Source organism: Tenrec ecaudatus, chromosome 4 (assembly GCF_050624435.1).
Source record: "Tenrec ecaudatus isolate mTenEca1 chromosome 4, mTenEca1.hap1, whole genome shotgun sequence".
Taxonomy (NCBI): Eukaryota; Metazoa; Chordata; class Mammalia; order Afrosoricida; family Tenrecidae; genus Tenrec; species Tenrec ecaudatus.
In genome coordinates this window covers 123,744,049-123,760,667 of record NC_134533.1, presented here as the reverse complement: position 1 = coordinate 123,760,667, position 16,619 = coordinate 123,744,049, and the positions used below count along the sequence as shown (strand labels likewise).

At 47.1% G+C, this 16,619-nt stretch overlaps 1 protein-coding gene and 1 pseudogene across 5 annotated transcripts in view; one reads left to right on the top strand and one right to left on the bottom strand.

Moving 5' to 3' along the window:
* Positions 1-16,619, bottom strand: part of GRAMD1B (GRAM domain containing 1B) — a 336,257-nt gene that overhangs the window by 57,248 nt on the left and 262,390 nt on the right. The gene's annotated exons all lie outside the window — the stretch shown is intronic.
* LOC142447092 (glutathione peroxidase 1-like) lies at positions 1,505-2,109 on the top strand (annotated as a pseudogene).

Here is a 16,619-nt window from a genome sequence, read left to right as displayed (position 1 = left end):
ACTGGGTGCACTAACTCTGAGCTTGTTGCTTGAGCCTCACCCAGTGGAGGAAAATGCATACTATGAAAGCTCTGCTCAGCAGAGCTTTTTCTGGGGGGTGAGGGGGTCCCCCCTTTCATTTGCATATATAAGTGTGTGTGTGTGTGTGTGTGTGTGTGTGTAAAACACCCATTTCACTAGGTTCTTTAAACATTCCATTCAGGAAAGGTAGAGACAAATGAGATGCATCATATGTAAAATCACTAAGTTAAAATGAGTACTTGTCATTCATCCGTTAGTTCCTGCTTCCCCTGCCTGGGTAGAGATGAACACAGCAGCGCTTCTCCTGGTCCATGTGCATCTCTTCAAACATTCATTTCTAAGCTTCCCTACAGCACCAAGTTAACTTGCACAAAAGCTTATGAGTTATATATACACACATCCATTAACTTTAGCTTGTGTTTCCCAGGGAACAGAGAGAGAAGAGAGGAAGAAAGGGTAGAGAGAAAATTTGAGTCAATTCAATTCTAACAGATGTTCACTTTACTAAGCGAGCCTGAAGAAGGAAAACAGATGAAGAGAGAGAGAGAGCGAGGAGGTTACAAATGGCAGAGAAAAGAGGCAGGGTAACGTACAAAATGGAAACAAAATCACAAGTGTGCCAGAGGACTGTGTATATAACAGTCTTCGCCTCTGTAGCCTTTAATTCCTGCTAATCTCCCAGTGTCGTCCCCCATCTCCATCATTTTTTTTTTTTTTGGCCTTCTGATTAGCCCAAGTTAACATGTATCTATACTCTAGCCAGGGACTCCCCCTTCTACTCCTGGTAGCCTTGAGAGAATGTTTATTTAATGTGGAAACCTTTTCATGACTATTTACAATAATGGTCTCCTACAATATTTATCCACTTGTGATGGACTAATTTCCCTCAGCATCTTACGCTCCAGCTTCGTCCATGTTAGGAGCTGACTGTACTATTCCATTGCGTGTTAGTCCCACTTCACGTCTAGAATAATCACTCACTTAAGATCAAACGGCAGCATTTACCCAAAGTCAAAATGGAACGGGTGAGGAAACCAAGAGGAGTGGAAGCAGGAAACAAGGCAGACGTGGGTGATGTGATGGTGCACTGCAGGGATGGAAAGGGAGGGATTGAAGACAAAACATGTCCATGGATGGTTGCGCTGTAACCTTCATCCAATTCAAAATTTAAAAGTTGTTTGTTTGTTTTTCTAACACAAGGATAGAGGAATAAAAAAACAAGTGCCCCATCGCCAGTCAGAATAGGGACAGGTGGGGGTGCTATTCTGGACCCCAGGCTCACGGGGACCCTCAAGCACTTCTGGTTAGAACTTCACTGCACCCTTCCCCGGGGGAGAGGAGAGAGGGTAGGGAATCCTGTCATTTGCATGAAGGTCCAGGTGCAACCTCAGGTATCCCTTTGGATCCATTTGCAATGAAAATCGGGATGGAGGTTCTTCTTGCCGACCTCTGTCGTCTCTCTCGCGCCTCCGGTCCCGGCGTCATGTGTGCCGCTCCGCTCCCAGCCGCCGCCTCATGCTCCGTGTACGCCTTCTCCGCGCGCCCGCTGGCCGGCAGGGAGCCCGTGAGCCTGGCCTCGCTGCAGGGCCAGGTGCTGCTCATGGAGAACTTGGCGTCGCTCAGAGGCACCACGGTCCGGGACTACACCCAGAGGGACGACCTGCAGCGGCGCCTCGGCCCCCGGGGCCTGGTCGTGCTAGGTTTCCCGTGCAACCAGTTTGGGCATCAGGAGAACGCCAAGAATGAAGAGATTCTGAATTCCCTCAAGCACGTCCGACCTGGAGGTGGGTTCGAGCCCAACTTCTGCCTGTTTGAGAAGTGCGAGGTGAACGGCGCCAATGCACACCCGCTCTTTGCCTTCCTCCGGGAGACCCTGCCGGCGCCCAGCGACGATGCCACCTCTCTCATGACCGACCCCAAGCTTATCACCTGGTCGCCTGTGTGCCGCAGCGACATCTCCTGGAACGTCGAGAAGTTCCTGGTGGGCCGCGATGGTGTGCCTGTGCGCAGGTACAGCGCCGCTTCCCCACCATCGACCTCGAGCCCGACCTCCAGGCCCTGCTCTCCAAGGGGCCCCGCAGTGCCTAGGGTGCAGCGCCCTCCCGCTGGCTGCCTGGCAGGCACTACGCTGCCTGCCTTGCGTGGGGACTTCATCAATGAGGGTGCTTCTTCTAAACCCGAATGGAGGAACACCTGATGTCCGGGAAAGCCCCCGCAGGTGGGCACTAGCCCTGCCCGTCCCAGCCTCCCCTCCCAGACCAAATAAAATTGTTCCGTGTGTAAGGTAAAAAAAAAAAAGAAAAGAAAATCGGGATGGATCTTTCAGAAGGTTCAACCTGGGGGTGAGTATGCATAGCAGAGAAGAGGAGGACAAAGCACAAAATCTCAAATCAGCAAGTGCAGGAAGAGGAAAGGGGGTGGGGGACAGTTCTGTAAGCTCTGGAAGGTGACTTATAAAGGGGGAATATGAAGGAGGAATGAAAAGCCTAGAAAAGACAAGACAAGGGTGAACAGAAGACATAGGGAGGACTATCCAGTTGCCATTTATTTGACTTCAATGAAGGGCAACCCTGAATGATGTGTGTCAGAGTAGGACTGCCCCACGGGGTATTCCAGGGCTGCCCTTTCTGTCGAAGATCACCAGCCCCTTCTTCCCAGGGCCTCTAGGTGGAATTGATCCACCAACCTTTTGCTCAGCAGCCAAGTTAACCATCTGTATGTATCACTCAGAGGCTCCATGGAAATGAGTAAGGCCCGATGCTTCGTTTCATACTAATGCAGAATTTACATTTAGAAACCTCATTTATAATACTACCAATAACTAAAGATCCCTCTTTCGAAAGGGCTTTTCAATTTCTCATCCTAACTCCTCTCATCCCTTATCCCCTCTACACTCATTTACGACAATGAACTCCAGAGAAAAGAATTGATGGTCGTCCCTCGGGAGGAGGAGCTGAGTCTCAGGGGTTCTGGCGAAGTCATCTCTGGATACTTGTCCTTTGAGAGAAGCCTCAGGAAGCACCTGGAGATGAGACACCTTTCTGTGGTGGCCCCTTTGCAGTTCAAAGCCCAGTATTTCCAAGTCTGAACTGTCTGTTGGGATTACGGTGCGGGGAGTGCAGCTTGAGCCATAACCCTAACCCTGACCCTGACCCTAACCCTAACACTAACCCCTAACCCTAACACTAACCCCTAACCCTAACACTAACCCCTAACCCTAACACTAACCCCTAACCCTAACACTAACCCCTAACCCTAACACTAACCCCTAAACCCTAACCCTAACCCCTAACCCCTAACCCTAACACTAACCCTAACCCTAACACTAACCCCTAACCCCTGAACCCTAACCCTAACACTAACCCCTAACCCTAACCCCTAAACCCTAACCCTAACACTAACCCCTAACCCTAACACTAACCCCTAACCCTAACCCTAACCCCTAACCCTAACACTAACCCCTGAACCCTAACACTAACCCTAACACTAACCCCTAACCCCTAACCCCCAGCCCAAACAAGTATAAAAGTGAGTAATAAGGCAATCACAGGCCCATCCCCGGCAAAACAAAGCCACGGTTGGCCCTCCATCTCCAGAGGCGGGCCACGATCACTCCAGACCGTGCACACGCATCTCCAGAGGCGGGCCACGATCACTCCAGACTGTGCACGCACATCTCCAGAGGCGGACCACGATCATTCCAGACAGTGTACGCGCATCTCCAGAGGCGGGCCACGATCACTCCAGACTGTGCAGGCAAAGGAGGTCGCATTATCTTGGTCCAAACTCTGAATCCCCTGGTGAATTCAGCAAACAGTTTGTAACCTGGAGGAAATTCATTCCAACTCTCCCAAACAACATGCCCATCGCACTAATTGACGGAAACGTGCGTGAGATTTCCTTGTCTTCTGGGTCCCACTCCAGTTCACTTTATCTATAGGTGCCACCCAAGGATCTAGTAATCATATTTTATGCAAATCATGCAACTGTCTCCCGTGTGAGCTTCCTGTGTACAATATGCACGTTAGATGCATCTGCAGATTATGTAAGAGGGTGTATGATTTGAAAAGCTAATTCAGTATTAAAGCTCTGCCTTCAACTCATCAGTCAATAAACGTACACTATTATCCACCACTCCAGTCTGTGCCTGTAAGAGGTGTGTGTCATTCCTTGTGTCACACCACCCGCTCATCTCCGCCAGCCATTAAATTTGGTCTGTTCCATCTCTCAAATGCAAACTCACTCCATCCAGTTGTTTCCAACTCCCAGTGACCTTACAGGGCAGGAACAACTATCCCTGTGGTTTTCGGAGACTGTAACTCTTTACGGGAGTAGAAGGCCTTTCTCCGGAGGAAGGGCCCCCCTGGTGGTTTCCAGCTACTGACCTTGGGGTTAGCAGCTCAATGTGTACCCATTAGACCACCGGAGCGCCTTTCTGTCCTCTCCCCAGGGGATTTCAGCGGCTTTAGCATGCATGATGCTCCTATGTCTGTGTCAGCTGCCAAGTGGACATTTCTGCCAGATGGCTGGCTCATGCATGGCTCAGATTCCACACAGAGCTGCGTCTTTCCTTCCAAACCTCTTGCCGCTAGGGCCCCATTCTCAATGGCATCATTTCCTCCTCTCTCAGGTTGCAAACCAATCTCTTACATCTCACCCCACCAAAAATGAGTCACTGAAAGCTCTTATCCTTCCTTCCCATCTCCAGTACACACTCGGGGTCTCCAAGCCCTTTCCCTAGACTCCTTCAGTAAACCTTCCTCTTCCACACACATTCACAGTCGTCATTAAGTCCTTCTCAACCAACCTGATATAATCTTTCTGCTCCCCATCAGCACCCAATGTTCAAAATCCTCAGCACAGAATGCAGAGAGTACAACTGCCACCTATCAGAATTCCAATACCTGACCGCTCCCAACTTGCTCTTAAAGCATTCCCATATTGTAGTATTAAACTGAAAAACAAACAAAAGCAACCCAAACTCACTGCCATTATATTGATGCTGACTCACAGTGATCCCATAGGACAGGGTAAATTTTTCCCTGAGAATTTCCAAAACTGTAGCTCTTTATGAGAAGAGAAATTTCCGTTTTTCTCCCACGGAACATTTGGTGGTTTCAAACAACCTTTCGGATTGAAGCCCAATTCATAACCACTATGCCAAGAGGGTCCCTTTGGTCTTATACATGTTCCTTGATTTTAATATGCATTCTCAGTTTGCCTACCCCTAGACTTCCATGCACCTCGCCTTTTTCCTCCATGCCTACCTGCTGCCATCCTGCTCACCCTTCAAGATCCAGTTCACCTTCTCCAAGCTGTGCTACACATTCATCACTGAGCTGGTGGGACATTTAGCACATTCCCCTTGATAGTAAAACGAAGACCTGCAACTCCCAGGAGCGCTCAGCTTGCACCCCCCATGCTGTCTTAGCACAGTGCATTGTATGCCGCATGGATCTGTTCAGGAAATGCTGGACTGAAATCTCAACGTAAGGGAAGTCTTCATCACATGGCTTTAACAGTCCCCAATGGCATGGCAGCTCGCAATAAAGACAGCTGTCAATAAAGATGGCTAAAAGTTATTGAGTGTCTGAGAGCTCTTGGGCCATGGGTCAGCATTTATTAAGCATCATCTGACATATTCCTACCAACAAACAAGTAAAAAAATGAGTATTATTGGTAATCTTTTTACAGATGATAACCTTAATTATTGAAAGATTGAGTAACCCACCTGAAGTCACATAGAGTGTCAAAGAGAATGCAAAATGCACCTGATTTTAGAACTTGGTCTCAAAACCCAAACCCAAAATCACACCCATTGCCATTGAGTCAATTCTGAATCGCAGCCATGTTACAGGACAGCATAGGATGGTTCCTCAGGACTTCTGAGACTGTAAATGACTACAACAATGGCCTCAGCTTTCTCCCTCAGAGAGCCTGGAGGATTTGAATTGCTGAGCTTGAAGTTAGAAGCCCAAAGTTTAACCCATCAGACATCAGCCCCCTTTCTCTGAATCAAGCACTCCGTAATGTTTGTTTGGGAGATGGGTGGATAGAGGAATAGCAGGAGGGATGAATAGAAGGATAAGGGAAAACTGGACAGAAAGAAGGAATTACCTTCTGTATCTAGTCTCCAATTCATTTTCTACTTTACTGTCAAAATAAACTTTCAAAAAATTGATTTTGATATTTTGATTACAGTTGAAGTCCTCTAATGGTATTCTATCTCATTAGACAATCATCTCAACTCCCAACTACGGCACAGAAATTCTTCAAATTATCTCACCCTCGCCTACCTTTGAACACCCCATTTGTGGCAGCTCCTCAATAGGTCCTCTGCTTCTGCCATCAAAGTCTAGTTACAGGTCCTTGTGTCATGGTCTCTCACTCTTCCTTGCCTTTCTCTTTCTCTCACTGAAGCCCCATTTCCTCCTTCAGTCACCCTATGGACAGTCAGAACTTTAGACTTCAAGTCTAAGCCCAAGCATTTCCCTTACCCACTCTCCAAGTCATGCTTCATTCTCCACTCATTCCCAAGAAGAGATGCTTGGCCCTATACCTCTAATTCAGCAAAACAATTACTAATTCAGCAAAAAAATTACAATTAGCTAGTTTCCTGAACCTTTTTTTCCCCCTGAATCTTTTAAAAAGGCACTCCATTATCCCAAAGATTTAGAGGTCAAGTCAAATAAAACCAATTCCTATGTGTCCCATAATAGGTATTGCAAATAATCTCTATGGTGTGCCATTAAACCTGATCCTGACACCACTATTAATAATAGTATTGTATTCTTCTTCAAAATATGGGGATGTAAAGCTAGTGCTGTGGTGGCTTGTGTGTTGCTGTGATGCTGGAAGTGATGTCACTGGTCATTCAAATCCCAGCAGGGTCACCCAAAGTGAAGAGGTTTCAGTGGAGCTTCTGGACGAAGAAGAGATTATGAAGAAGGCACTGACGCCCCACTTAAGAGGAATTAGATGCTGAAAACCTTGTGCGTGGCATGGAAACATTAGCAGAGATAGTGTCAGAACATAAGCCTCAGGTCCCTCAAGGTGTAACCGAGGAGGAACTGCCTTCTCAAAATAGGCTCGGCCATAATAACTTGAATGGAGGAAACCCTGTGGGTGTAAAGTCTTTGGGATCTTAATTTGCTGATGAGGCAAAACTCAAAATGAAAAAAACAAAACACGACTGCAAACACCAATTGAGTCAAAACTGGGAATGTAAAAGGTATGAATCTAGGAAAATTGGAAGTTGTCAAAAAAATGAAATGTAATCACATTGATAGAAGTGTTCAGTTGTATGATATGTGGATTATGTGCCAATAAAACTGTTGGGGGTGTGTTAGTGATCTGACATGGACTGGTGTTGGCCATTCTGAGTCAGACAATCATAGTTTGCTCTGCCGGTAATGACAGATTCAAGAGGAGGATCCCTGGTGGTACAGTGGGTTATGTCCTGGAGTGGTGACCACAGATTCAAGAGGAGGATCCCTGGTGGTACAGTGGGTTATGTCCTGGAGTGCTGACCACAGATTCAAGAGGAATGGCATTGCATTCATCATCACAAAGGAATCTTTGTCAAGATCATTCATGAAGTACAGTGCTGTCTGTCATGGGACAACTATCTGCATCCAAAGAAATCCAATCACTAGAAATATTATTCAAGTGTATGCACTAACCACAAAAGCTAGTGATGGAGAAACTGGAGAATTGTACCAACTTTTTCAGTCTGAAATTGATCAAACATGCGATCAAGATGCATTGATAATTTTGGGCAATTGGGATGCAAGAACAATGACCTGTTCATAGCAAATACCATTTTCCAACGACACAAATGGCCACCCTGAACATGGACTTCTGCAGACGGAATGCACAGAAATCAAACTGAGTACATTGTTGGGAAAAGAGGAGGAGTGTTGGTGGTACATGGGTTGGGTTATGTGTTGGGCAGTGATCTGAATGGTCAGCGGTTTGAAACCGCAGCAGCTCTGCTGGAGAAAGCCTGGGTTTTCTACTCCCATAAACAGTTACAGTCTTAGAAACCCACAATGGGTCACTCTGAGTCAGCATTGACTCGATGGCAATAAGTTGAGTGTGGTGGGAAGAGAAGATGGAGAACCCAGTTGTTAGCAGCTAAAACGAAGCCAGGGGCTGACTGTGGAAGAGATCACCAATTTCTCATGTGTGTGTTCAGGTTGAAGCTGAAGAAAAGAAAGGCAGTTAGTTACTTTTAAGACTAAGGTGAACTTGACCCAAGCCATAGGATTTTAAGTTGCCTCATATACATGTGAAAGTTGAACACTGAATAAGGAAGACCAAAGAAGAATTGATGTCTTTGAATTATAGTGCTGGTTAAGAATATGAACGTGCCACGGACTGTCAGGGGAACGAATCAATCTGCGGCACAAGACCTCTTGAAGGTCTTTAAAAGTCTAAATCTGTCTCGAGACAAACTTGTTTGTTCTTCTGGCAGTCCATGCAGTATTCCTCACCCGCACCATAACTCAAATGTATCAACTCTTCTTTAGTCTTCCTTATTCAGTGTTCAAATTTCACATGTACATGGGGCAACTGAAAATACTACGGCTTTGGCCGGGTGCACCTTAATCCTCAAAGTAAACTCTTGGCTTTTCCACACTGTAAAGAGGTCTTGTGCAGCAGATTTATTCAATTCAATTAGTCGGCTCGGCTCTTGACTGCTGCTGCCATGAATCACTAACCCAGACTCCAGGGAGCATAGGTGACATAATGGTTTTATGTGTTGGGCTGCTAACCACAAGGTCAGCCGTTTGAAACTTCCGACTGCTCCTTGGGATAAAAATAGGGCTTTCTTCTCCAGTAAAGAGTTAGTCTTGGAAACTCACAGGGGCAGTGTTACCCTGTCCTATCGGTCACTATGAGTCAGAATCGGCACGATGGCAATGACTTTGGTTTTGATATTTAACTCAAACTCTAGGGATCCTCTATGAGGATATGGCGCTTGAGCTGAGTTTTAAGAAGCATGTTGGAGTTAGCCAGAGAAGGGATCGAAAGGTTGGGGAGGATGGAGCAGTGGGAAAGAAGACTGGCGGTGTGACAGCATAAAATAGCATGGGGCGACAAGCAACGATGTGTTATTAGAACATACTTCAACTGACGCATCAGCGTGTTCTCTAATCATCTCTCCCAAAGAACTGGCCACTGGCCCCACCAGCCACCAGTAACCCAGGGCAGGGGCCTAAGAGGTTATTCAGTTATTTTCCCAGCCTCCTCTTTTTTCAGACATAAACGATTTCAGTTCTCTCCTGGTTACCAGCAGCACCGAGCTGACTCAAGCTCACAGTGCTATCACGTGTGTCAGAGCAGAACTATCCTCCGGGATTTCCAATGGCTGACTCCCCCGCGCCCAGAAGGAGATCACCCCGTCTTTCTTTGGGCGTGCCTCTGGATGAACTCTACCTTTACCCTTTTGGTTGTCACTGCCCAAGGAATTCCTGTTAACAGGGGGTTTCCAGAAGTCTTACCCCACACCTCATGCCATGACTAGGTCCGACTTCCTGGAGCATAAGCCCTCAAGCAGCGGGGACTACAGAGTGAGGACAAAGGCTCTTCAGCTTTCTGCAGTGGCTCTCTCTGCAGCACCCCTTCACGCCACAAGGCAGAGGAGCTGTTACCACCCTGTGCTTGGCTTTCTTTCCCATCCTTATGCCCAGTGTGACTCTGCTGGCACAGGGAGATCTTTGTCAGAAAGCCAGCTCCCTGGTCAGCCACCCATCCATTTTGCAGAACCCTTAATAGAACAGAAGAGGTAAATGGTGTTTCAGTGTTCCACATTCAGGTTCACTCGTCTGTCGGTAGAGAGAACACTCATTTCTTCCCCCAGGATTGCAACATATGGCCCTTCATCTCCACCTGCTCAGATTCCTGCAGTTCCTTTCTGGCTCTCTTGCCTACCCCGGGCCACCCCAGCCCTGGTGTCATTCCCAGCCAGAGTCTCATCTACCTCCTCAACACCTGGGCACTTTCAATTCACCTTGTTTCTCATAAGCCCATCCATAAGTGCTCCAGAAGACCAAATGTCTGGCTGAAATGGGGTCACTGAGCACTACTCCCACCTAATAGAGCACTTCATAAGAAACCTGGACAGGTGGCATCAACTGCCACATTGCTTGCTGGGAGCCTGTGTGAGCTGGCCCAGTCTCCAGTGTCAGCAGGCCTAGGTTTGGATCCTGGCTCTGCTACTTGAGTTGTGTGTCCCTGGATTCTGAGTGTCTCATTTAACATTGGAAAAATACGGGGGGGAAATGAGAAGGAGTAGCATCTATCTCCTTAGGTCACCATGTTAAATGAAATTACCCATGTGCTGCCTGGCACAGAACAATTGCTCAGTCAAAAGTGGCTGCTATGATTATTTAGAAAACTCTGGTCCCTCTGTCTAAAATGCAGAATCAATGCCCTGCCCACTCTTCTCTGAAGGTTCTGGGGAAGTACTCTCGAACTCACGTGCATTACTTCCTACAGTGGGCTCAGGACCACCACAAGGTTGTGTCCTTCAGTACGGACTCTCAAGCCCATGCCCACCCCGTAAGTTAAAACATTCAGGGACTGGTTTTAGGAGTCTTAACATTAAACCAACACCACAGAGATGAGCCTGAAGGACCTTAAAGCTTGAGAACCACTATCCCTATGGAATCCGAGAGGTGCTGTAGTTATGTGACTGCTTACCCAAAGGTCAGCGTGCAAATCCACCAGGCACTCCAGGGAAGAAAGATGTGGCAGGAAACCCCAGTGGGGTTTCCACAGCTGTAAATACACTTTGACATACTGCCCTCTACGGTTTCTATGAGTCAGAATGAACTTCAGAGCAGTGGGTTTGGTTTGGCTACTCTCAAGGAATCAAAGGAGCCCTAGTGGTGCAGCAGGTTACCGACTGGGCTGCTAACCACAAGGTCAGCAGTTGGACTCCACCAGCCAATCTATAAGGGAAAGATGAGGCCGTCTCCGCCTGTAAAGATTTGCATGCTTGGAAGCCATAGGGAGCAGCTTGTACTCTGAACTATAGGACAGAATGGACTTAATGAAGAAGAAATAATCACATAAGAAACTGAAAAAACTCACGGCCAGCCAGTAGGTGCTGACGCCTAGCGACCCTGTCCAATTGTATCCTTTGCATCAAAATTATGATTACCTGATTGAAGAGGTTTGTTAGCTTCTAGGAGAGATGCTTTTTTAAAAAAATCATGCAGATTCTCCTCTAAATCTTATGGTACACTTGGGTCATATTTTGGAATGGGTTTAGCAGCATGTGGCATTGCAGAAAGGGTAGGAAGAGATAGCGTTCCGGAGATGATGCCTTTCTGTCCCATTGCAGGTCATACGAATGCCAACCACAGATCCTAGCAAAGAAGGTACTTCAAGAGCAAGGTTTTGGCAGAGATGAACATCTTGTTCCTTCTCTCCTTTGTGTGGGGTGGAATGTCCTGAACTTGCTGAAGTCCCCTAGGGGCTTCCCAAATTGGGCCTTTGGTTGACGTATACAAGGTGTTAAGGGACGGGCACAGGCTGAAATCTGTAACCAAGAAAACAGACTTGGACTGGATGCTTCCATTTATGTGAAAAAGAACAAACAGATGGTTGGGAACACTCTAGACTTCTAACTAGTCAATGGGCATGCAAACATTCGTTCACACTGTCCAGTCCAGCAAAGTCTCTCTTTTCGCACACACTCATTGCTCGCGGTATCTGTAGATATTCTGTAGGTAAGTCAGGGACTTCCTATGGCCACAATACTCCAATTATTGGCTTCGCCTTGCTTAACTGCTTCACATATCTATAGAGTTAAATTTAAAAAAACATTATAAAGAGTTTGAAAGATAGCAAGGTTGACCTAAAACATTTGCACACAGCAAATATATTGAATATATAGACATATTCCTATTAAAAATCTACTGAAGCCTGGAACAAATTCTTTATTGGTGACTTCAGTTGTTGATGAATTTAGTCCTAACATGAGGCTATAAGGACCACAGAAAGTCTTTGGTCAACACTTCAAGTACTCTTTTACTGGGGTTCTTCATGCAGAGACCATGGGTAAAGAGAAGGGCTGGTGATAAGGCAAAGTTTGCTTGTATTTTCTACACAAGTCAAAGAAAAGAGATCTCTCCTTACAGTAGCTGCTGCCTCAGCCCAACACACTCCCCGTGCCCTGGCTTTCCGGCTACTTCTGCTCAGCTCCAGAGTTTGGAATTCAATCCAGGAACAGGCATGGCAAACACTATTTATCATTTCCATGGAGACCAAGACTTGCAGTAGAACCAGGACTCCATGCTCAAAATGCCAATACAGCCTGACCCACTTTTCTGCACTCCTACAAAAACAAAGTAAGTTAGCTTGGGTCCTACCACAGCTGGGGGAGAAGCCAGGGCTCCTGTTGGCTCGGTGGTTGTTTCGATGCGGAACAAGTCATGAAAGCATGCACGATGCCACAAAACTCGTGTCAGAAGTCAGACCGGGCGCATTTCAGCAGAAAGGCTCAGAAACTCAAAAAACCAATCTCACTGCCATCAAGTTGGTTCTGACTCATAGCAACCCAATAGGACAGAGTAGAACTGTGCTCCCTGCGGTTTCGGAAACTAACTCTTTAAGAGAATAGAAAAGTCTCCTCTTTCTCCCGGGGAGCAGCTGGTGCTTACAAACTACTGACCTTGTGGTTAGCAGCCCAAGGCTCTACCACTACACCACCAAGGTCACATGTTGGCCACTGTCTGTCGGGTTAGCAGCCCAAAACCCCCAGGCGCTCTACAAGAAGAGGCAGCTCTGGTCCTGTAGAAGCTGCGTCTTCGCCTCAGGAGCCAAGGAGGCCATTTCATTCTGTTCCATAGAGTTGCCCGTGGCAGTGAGTGGGGTTGAGTTCATACGGTGCCCAACAGCACCGGGGTAGCACTTCCTAGACCAAAGCCCCATAGGTCAGAGGGCAGTGGTTGCCCAGAGGTGAAGCTCAGGAGGCTGGAAAGGACGGAAGAGAAATGGTAAACAGGGAGGAAGTGAGTAGAAGGCTGTCACACTGTGAAGACTGCAATCAATGCCACAAAACAAATTAGGTCTGAATTGTCAAGTGGACAACAAATTAGCCCCGCAAACTCCTAAATCACAATACAAGTTTGAAAACGGAACACACTTCCCTGAAAAGGAAGGGAGGGAAGGAGGGAGGCAGGAAGAAAATCATTTGTCTTTCTGTGGACCATTTACAAAGAATAAAGCTAATTACAGAGCCTACATCAAACGAAAGGGCTATCCAGAATTGACATGGCACAAAAGCTTGCCAGTTAATTTTGCTTTTAAATTCTGACAGGGGTGAGAATCAGACTGTGGCCATCCACACAGGCAACTCGTCACTACTTCCTCCAGCAGGGGAAGACGAACACTCAGGATGGAGCAGGACAGATTGAACTTGGACATAAGAATCAGACCGACTGGTGATGGGCACTTCCTTCCACCTGAGTTGGTTCTTAACAAGATAAAGACCTAACATTTGGGGACAATCCTGCTTACAGGCACGGTGTTGGCTGAGCTGATGGAAAGCCCCTGGTTTGAAGCCGCTCTGCAACGGCCCGGCTGCGGACTCCACTTGACTTTCCCATGACAGCGCGCTCACTCGGGGCTCGTGTTTGTTTGGACAGTTCTACAGAACGTCTAAGTGCCCTTGCACCTTACTTACCCACAACTCTCAGGAGTCAGCTTTCTGTGTTTAATAGTTTTTAGAAGTCAATTTCATTTTGTTGATTGTTGTGATTAAAAAGGCATGCAGTGAATACCGACTGTGTGCCCCCAACTTTGTAATGCATATCCTAAAAAAAAAATAGGACTATGGCACAGCGCTCTGTATTCACACAATATTCAAAATGCTATTGGGGGTATGGCTCCCAGTACCGTCCAGCCGATTCCGACTCCTGGTGATCCTACAGGGCAGTGCGTGGGGTTTTCAAGGCTGGACATCCTTACAGGAGCACTAGCCTCATCTTTCTCTCTCGGAGGGGCTGGTTTGAAGAGGAAACCTGAGGTTAACAGCCTGATGCTTAACCTACTGTGCCACCAGGAACCTTAGGGACACAGTAGGGACGCAATGAATACTTTGAAAGAGACTCCCACCAATTTCAACAAATCTACCCAAAGTATGGCAGGAACTCAGCCCTCTTAGGAGCTAGATGTTCTGAAAGCAGAAAGGTGCTTAGCTATCCCAGGACGGCCCTTCCGTGAAAGATTCACTTACTGGTAGGCAACCAGCCATCGGAACAAGGCCAGATCAACTGTCTGGAATTTCCAGGTTCCTCTAGGTCTGCTTATCTAGGGTCCCTCCCCAATCCCCAGCAAGAGAAGCGTCCGTCCCTCCAGCAAACCCTAGACAAGGATTGTGGACACATTCCTCTGTGACACGCACACATGGGGTCCCCATGGGACGAACGGGCTCTATAGCAACTGGGGTTCTTTTTTTTCCTTCTTAAAAAAAATCCTTTTATTGAGGTCTCTAGTTTTTTTTAATCATTTTATTGGGGGCTCGTCCAATTCTTATCACAATCCATACATACATCCATTGTGTCAAGAACATATGTACATTTGTTGCCATCATCATTCTCAAAACATCTGCCTTCTACTTGAGCCCTTAATATCTGCTGCTCATTTTCTCCCTCCCTCCCCACTCCCCCTACCTCATGAACCCTTCATCATTCATATATTATTATTGTTTTGTCATATATTACGCTGTCTGACGTCTCCCGCCGCCCTCTGCTGTCCCTCCCCCAGGGAGGAGGCTATATGTAGATTCCTATAATCAGTTCCCTCTTTCTACCCCACATTCTCTCCACCCTCCAGGCATTGCTACTCTCACCACTGGTTCTGGAGGAGTCATCTGTCCTGGATTCCCTGTGTTTCCAGTTGCTATCTGTACCAATGTATATCCTCTGGTCTAGTCAGATTTGCAAGGTAGAATTGGGATCATGATAGTGGGGGGAGGATATATTTAAGGACTAGAGGAAATTTATATGTTTCATCGTTGCTAGCCTGCACCCTGCTTGGTTCATCTCCTCCACACAACCCCTCAGCAAGGGGTGTCCAGTTGGCTACCATTGGGCTTTGAGTCTCCACTCTGCACTCACCCACATTTACAATGATCTGATTTTTTGTTCCTTGATGCTTGATACCTGATTCCTTCAACAGCTCGTGGTCACACAGGCTGGTGTGTTTCTTCCATGTGGGCTTTGTTGCTTCTGAGCTATATGGCCACTTGTTTATCTTCGAGCCTTTAAGACCCCAGATGCTGTATCTTTTGATAGCTGGGCACCATCAGTTTTCTTCACCACATTTGCTTATGCACACGTTTCGCTTCATTGATCGTATCAGGGAGGTGGGTTCTTAGCTCTTTGATGTCTGATAACTGGTCCCTTATGCACCTTGTGGTCAGACAGGTTCGTTTGCTTCTTCCATGTGAGCTTTGATGCTTCTCAGCTAGATGGCCACTTGTTTATCTTCAAGCTTTTAAGACCCCAGATGCTATATCTTTTGATAGCCGGGCACCATTAGCTTTCTTCACCACATTTGCTTATGCACACGTTTGTCTTCAGTGGTTGTGTCAGGAGCAACTGGGTTTCATTATGCTCCGTGACAGCTCACGTTGTGGGCACTGGGGACCCATTGAAAGGGCTTACAATCAGGGGGAAGGATCAGATGAGGAATTAATTAACCCCATGTTATAAGCGCTAGTGGAAAACCTGTCCCCTCATTACGGGTCACGGGAACCAAGAGGGGTCAAAGGCAATAGGCCCAGCACAGGAGAGTTTCCTCACTCAGATTCTTCCCTGTGTTTGAGGGGGGGCAAAATGCTTCTCTTTGAGCTTCAGTTTTGACGCCCTGAGTAGTGAGGATGTTTCCCACAGAGATGTGAAAGGAGAAGTCAAAACTCCAAAGCCTGTGAGTTTCTGAGACAAGCAGTGTCCCAGACAGGACTCAGATTTAAATTGGGCCAACGATCCAGAGCCCAGAGTCCATAGGCCACCTGAGCATCACTGGCATCCCCCTCTGGCCGGGCCACACCCTCCAGGCATCAGAAGAGTACTAGGCAATAGTCAGGAAAGTGTCAACCTCAACAGTCAGACAGCAGGATATGCAGGTAACTGGGAAATAACACCTTCCATGCACGCTTTCCTTGCAGCAATCCTCCCCTAACCTCACTGTCAGGCGACACAACGGCTAATCCCTCCCTGACCCCGATGAATTCAAACCAGTTCTGACTTATTTTTCTGATGGAGCTCAAACTGATGCAGGGGGGAAATGGACCACTACACTAAAATCATAAACAGTTTAGAATAAAGAGGACTGTAAGAGGGCAGCCAAGATAGGTATTAAACTAATTTAAAAGATATCCAGGATGCCTCCCTTTCGAGTGGTCTCCTCCTGCCAGCAGGAAATTCTTCCTTAGTGCTAAAATAAGCAGCAGTGGTCGTACTGTACACATCCTTTCTTCTACTGCATCTCCCCCGGCTCATTAACCAGGCCCCCACTTCTGTTCCTAGCCACCATTCTCCAGGTGAAATGCTTAGCATCCCTCAAACCTGTGTTCAGAA